We start from the raw sequence: 5,884 nt of genomic DNA, 5'->3' as shown, positions 1-5,884 counted from the left end.
AAGATATTCTTTCCCATACCGGGAGTTGAACCCGGGCCACCTGGGTGAAAACCAGGAATCCTAACCGCTAGACCATATGGGAAGACACATACTTAAAATACACATCACAGACAAATCTTTAAATGTTGACATTATGCCTGTTGGATTTAAAAGCTACATCTTTTTTTCTCAGAGATGTTGGGGAATGTCCAGATGAAATCCGTCTAAAATGTGTTTGAAGTGAGAACAGCCAGAAGCACTGAAAGGTATATCAAATCAAATCAAATCAAATTTATTTATATAGCCCTTCGTACATCAGCTGATATCTCAAAGTGCTGTACAGAAACCCAGCCTGAAACCCCAAACAGCAAGCAATGCAGGTGTAAAAGCACGGTGGCTATGAAAAACTCCCTAGAAAGGCCAAAACCTAGGAAGAAACCTAGAGAGGAACCAGGCTATGTGGGGTGGCCAGTCCTCTTCTGGCTGTGCCGGGTAGAGATTATAACAGAACATGGCCAAGATGTTCAAATGTTCATAAATGACCAGCATGGTCAAATAATAATAAGGCAGAACAGTTGAAACTGGAGCAGCAGCACAGTCAGGTGGACTGGGGACAGCAAGGAGTCATCATGTCAGGTAGTCCTGGGGCACGGTCCTAGGGCTCAGGTCCTCCGAGAGAGAGAAAGAAAGAGAGAATTAGAGAGAGCATATGTGGGGTGGCCAGTCCTCTTCTGGCTGTGCCGGGTGGAGATTATAACAGAACGTGGCCAAGATGTTCAAATGTTCATAAATGACCAGCATGGTCGAATAATAGTAAGGCAGAACAGTTGAAACTGGAGCAGCAGCATGGGCAGGTGGACTGGGGACAGCAAGGAGTCATCATGTCAGGTAGTCCTGGGACATGGTCCTAGGGCCCAGGCCAGTTGAAACTGGAGCAGCAGCATGGCCAGGTGGACTGGGGACAGCAAGGAGTCATCATGTCAGGTAGTCCTGGGGCATGGTCCTAGGGCCCAGGCCAGTTGAAACTGGAGCAGCGGCATGGCCAGGTGGACTGGGGACAGCAAGGAGTCATCATGTCAGGTAGTCCTGGGGCATGGTCCTAGGGCTCAGGTCCTCCGAGAGAGAGAAAGAAAGAGAGAAGGAGAGAATTAGAGAATGCACACTTAGATTCACACAGGACACCGAATAGGACAGGAGAAGTACTCCAGATATAACAAACTGACCCTAGCCCCCCGACACATAAACTACTGCAGCATAAATACTGGAGGCTGAGACAGGAGGGGTCAAGAGACACTGTGGCCCCATCCGAGGACACCCCTGGACAGGGCCAAACAGGAAGGATATAACCCCACCCACTTTGCCAAAGCACAGCCCCCACACCACTAGAGGGATATCTTCAACCACCAACTTACCATCCTGAGACAAGGCCGAGTATAGCCCACAAAGATCTCCGCCACGGCACAACCCAAGGGGGGGGCGCCAACCCAGACAGGCTGACCACAACAGTGAATCAACCCACTCAGGTGACGCACCCCCAGGGACGGCATGAGAGAGCCCCAGTAAGCCAGTGACTCAGCCCCTGTAACAGGGTTAGAGGCAGAGAATCCCAGTGGAAAGAGGGGAACCGGCCAGGCAGAGACAGCAAGGGCGGTTCGTTGCTCCAGAGCCTTTCCGTTCACCTTCCCACTCCTGGGCCAGACTACACTCAATCATATGACCCACTGAAGAGATGAGTCTTCAGTAAAGACTTAAAGGTTGAGACCGAGTTTGCGTCTCTGACATGGGTAGGCAGACCGTTCCATAAAAATGGAGCTCTATAGGAGAAAGCCCTGCCTCCAGCTGTTTGCTTAGAAATTCTAGGGACAATTAGGAGGCCCGCGTCTTGTGACCGTAGCGTACGTGTAGGTATGTACGGCAGGACCAAATCAGAGAGATAGGTAGGAGCAAGCCCATGTAATGCTTTGTAGGTTAGCAGTAAAACCTTGAAATCAGCCCTTGCTTTGACAGGAAGCCAGTGTAGAGAGGCTAGAACTGGAGTAATATGATCACATTTTTTGGTTCTAGTCAGGATTCTAGCAGCCGTATTTAGCACTAACTGAAGTTTATTTAGTGCTTTATCCGGGTAGCCGGAAAATAGAGCATTGCAGTAGTCTAACCTAGAAGTGACAAAAGCATGGATTCATTTTTCTGCATCATTTTTGGACAGAAAGTTTCTGATTTTTGCAATGTTACGTAGATGGAAAAAAGCTGTCCTCGAAATGGTCTTGATATGTTCTTCAAAAGAGAGATCAGGGTCCAGAGTAACGCCGAGGTCCTTCACAGTTTTATTTGAGACGACTGTACAACCATTAAGATTAATTGTCAGATTCAACAGAAGATCTCTTTGTTTCTTGGGACCTAGAACAAGCATCTCTGTTTTGTCCGAGTTTAATAGTAGAAAGTTTGCAGCCATCCACTTCCTTATGTCTGAAACACATGCTTCTAGCGAGGGCAATTTTGGGGCTTCACCATGTTTCATTGAAATGTACAGCTGTGTGTCATCCGCATAGCAGTGAAAGTTTACATTATGTTTTCGAATAACATCCCCAAGAGGTAAAATATATAGTGAAAACAATAGTGGTCCTAAAACAGAACCTTGAGGAACACCGAAATTTACAGTTGATTTGTCAGAGGACAAACCATTCACAGAGACAAACTGATATCTTTCCGACAGATAAGATCTAAACCAGGCCAGAACATGTCCGTGTAGACCAATTTGGGTTTCCAATCTCTCCAAAAGAATGTGGTGATCGATGGTATCAAAAGCAGCACTAAGGTCTAGGAGCACGAGGACAGATGCAGAGCCTCGGTCCGATGCCATTAAAATGTCATTTACCACCTTCACAAGTGCCGTCTCAGTGCTATGATGGGGTCTAAAACCAGACTGAAGCATTTCGTATACATTGTTTGTCTTCAGGAAGGCAGTGAGTTGCTGCGCAACAGCCTTCTCTAAAATTTTTGAGAGGAATGGAAGATTCGATATAGGCCGATAGTTTTTGATATTTTCTGCGTCAAGGTTTGGCTTTTTCAAGAGAGGCTTTATTACTGCCACTTTTAGTGAGTTTGGTACACATCCAGTGGATAGAGAGCCGTTTATTATGTTCAACATAGGAGGGCCAAGCACAGGAAGCAGCTCTTTCGGTAGTTTAGTTGGAATAGGGTCCAGTATGCAGCTTGAAGGTTTAGAGGCCATGATTATTTTCATCATTGTGTCAAGAGATATAGTACTAAAAGACTTGAGCGTCTCTCTTGATCCTAGGTCCTGGCAGAGTTGTGCAGACTCAGGACAACTGAGGTTTGGAGGAATACGCAGGTTTAAAAAGGAGTCCGTAATTTGCTTTCTAATAATCATAATCTTTTCCTCAAAGAAGTTCATGAATTTATCACTGCTAAAGTGAAAGTCATCCTCTCTTGGGGAATGCTGCTTTTTAGTTAGCTTTGCGACAGTATCAAAAAGGAATTTCGGATTGTTCTTATTTTCCTCAATTAAGTTAGAAAAATAGGATGATCGAGCAACAGTAAGGGCTCTTCGGTACTGCACGGTACCGTCCTTCCAAGCTAGTCGGAAGACTTCCAGTTTGGTGTGGCGCCATTTCCGTTCCAATTTTCTGGAAGCTTGCATCAGAGCTCGGGTATTTTCTGTGTACCAGGGAGCTAGTTTCTTATGAGACATTTTTTTTTGTTTTTAGGGGTGCAACTGCATCTAGGCTATTGCGCAAGGTTAAATTGAGATCCTCAGTTAGGTGGTTAACGGATTTTTGTCCTCTGGCGTCCTTGGGTAGGCAGAGGGAGTCTGGAAGGGCATCAAGGAATCTTTGTGTTGTCTGTGAATTTATAGCACGACTTTTGATGTTCCTTGGTTGGGGTCTGAGCAGATTATTTGTTGCAATTGCAAACGTAATAAAATGGTGGTCCGATAGTCCAGGATTATGAGGAAAAACATTAAGATGCACAACATTTATTCCATGGGACAAAACTAGGTCCAGCGTATGACTGTGACAGTGAGTGGGTCCAGAGACATGTTGGACAAAACCCACTGAGTCGATGATGGCTCCGAAAGCCTTTTGGAGTGGGTCTGTGGACTTTTCCATGTGAATATTAAAGTCACCAAAGATTAGAATATTATCTGCTATGACTACAAGGTCCGATAGGAATTCAGGGAACTCAGTGAGAAACGCTGTATATGGCCCAGGAGGCCTGTAAACAGTAGCTATAAAAAGTGATTGAGTAGGCTGCATAGATTTCATGACTAGAAGCTCAAAAGACGAAAACGTCATTTTTTTTTTTGTAAATTGAAATTTGCTATCGTAAATGTTAGCAACACCTCCGCCTTTGCGGGATGCACGGGGGATATGGTCACTAGTGTAGCCAGGAGGTGAGGCCTCATTTAACACAGTAAATTCAGGCTTAAGCCATGTTTCAGTCAGGCCAATCACATCAAGATTATGATCAGTGATTAGTTCATTGACTATAATTGCCTTTGAAGTAAGGGATCTAACATTAAGTAGCCCTATTTTGAGATGTGAGGTATCATGATCTCTTTCAGTAATGACAGGAATGGAGGTGGTCTTTATCCTAGTGAGATTGCTAAGGCGAACACCGCCATGTTTAGTTTTGCCCAACCTAGGTCGAGGCACAGACACGGTCTCAATGGTGATAGCTGAGCTGACTACACTGACTATGCTAGTGGCAGACTCCACTATGCTGGCAGGCTGGCTAACAGCCTGCTGCCTGGCCTGCACCCTATTTCATTGTGGAGCTAGAGGAGTTAGAGCCCTGTCTATGTTGGTAGATAAGATGAGAGCACCCCTCCAGCTAGGATGGAGTCCGTCACTCCTCAGCAGGTCAGACTTGGTCCTGTTTATGGGTGAGTCCCAGAAAGAGGGCCAATTATCTACAAATTCTATCTTTTGGGAGGGGCAGAAAACAGTTTTCAACCAGCGATTGAGTTGTGAGACTCTGCTGTAGAGCTCATCACTCCCCCTAACTGGGAGGGGGCCAGAGACAATTACTCGATGCCGACACATCTTTCTAGCTGATATGCACGCAGAAGCTATGTTGCGCTTGGTGATCTCTGACTGTTTCATCCTAACATCGTTGGTGCCGACGTGAATAACAATATCTCTATACTCGCCAGTTTTAGCTTTAGCCAGCACCATCTTCAGATTAGCCTTAACATCGGTAGCCCTGCCCCCGGGTAAACAGTGTATGATCGCTGGATGATTCAGTATCATTCCCAGCTTGATTTCAGTCAATTAAATAAAGTATCAAGCCAGCCAGGACTCGAACCTAGAATCTTCTGATCCGTAGTCAGACACGTTATCCATTGCGCCACTGGCCCCACGTCTAAACTGAAGTCAGGTCACAGCTAGACCAGTGTACACAGTCATAGCGTCTGTCAAGAACAAGGTTCCTTTTCTGTTTCAGATGCATATCTTAATTTGATCCTCCTGTTGTTGCATGAATTTTACTGCAGAGCAAGAAATGCAGCCATGAAGTGTATTCAACGTTTAAAGAGTTTTGTATTATTTGAATCTACATAACATGTCACATTTCCTGTTGCTGAGGGAATATTGTTGTGTTGTGTGAAACTGCTGCATCTTTTTTCTCAGAGATGTTGGGGAAAAGTCCCATATAAAATCAGTCTAAAATGTGTTTGAATCGAGAACTGTCAGACACAATGAAAAGTATACAGTATTTTTCCCAGCTTGATTTTGGTCAAATAAATCTAGTTTTGAACCAAACAGGAGTCAAATATTCAATCTTCTGACCTGTTATCAGACACGTTATCCATTGCGCCACTGGCCGCACAGCCAAGCTGAAGTCAGGTCACACCTAGGCCAGTATACACAGTCATAGTGTCTGT

General features: G+C 45.2%; 2 non-coding genes across 2 annotated transcripts; both read right to left on the bottom strand.

Moving 5' to 3' along the window:
* Positions 1-10: 10 nt before the first annotated feature.
* trnae-uuc (transfer RNA glutamic acid (anticodon UUC)) lies at positions 11-82 on the bottom strand. Its single transcript has one exon. It is a non-coding gene; the product is annotated as a tRNA-Glu (tRNA).
* Positions 83-5,286: 5,204 nt separating this feature from the next.
* Positions 5,287-5,359, bottom strand: trnar-acg (transfer RNA arginine (anticodon ACG)). The gene has a single exon. It is a non-coding gene; the product is annotated as a tRNA-Arg (tRNA).
* Between the last annotated feature and the right edge of the window lie 525 nt (positions 5,360-5,884).

Source organism: Oncorhynchus nerka, unplaced genomic scaffold (assembly GCF_034236695.1).
Source record: "Oncorhynchus nerka isolate Pitt River unplaced genomic scaffold, Oner_Uvic_2.0 unplaced_scaffold_8109, whole genome shotgun sequence".
In the NCBI taxonomy this organism is placed as follows: Eukaryota; Metazoa; Chordata; class Actinopteri; order Salmoniformes; family Salmonidae; genus Oncorhynchus; species Oncorhynchus nerka.
This window is presented reverse-complemented; position numbering and strand designations above follow the sequence as displayed.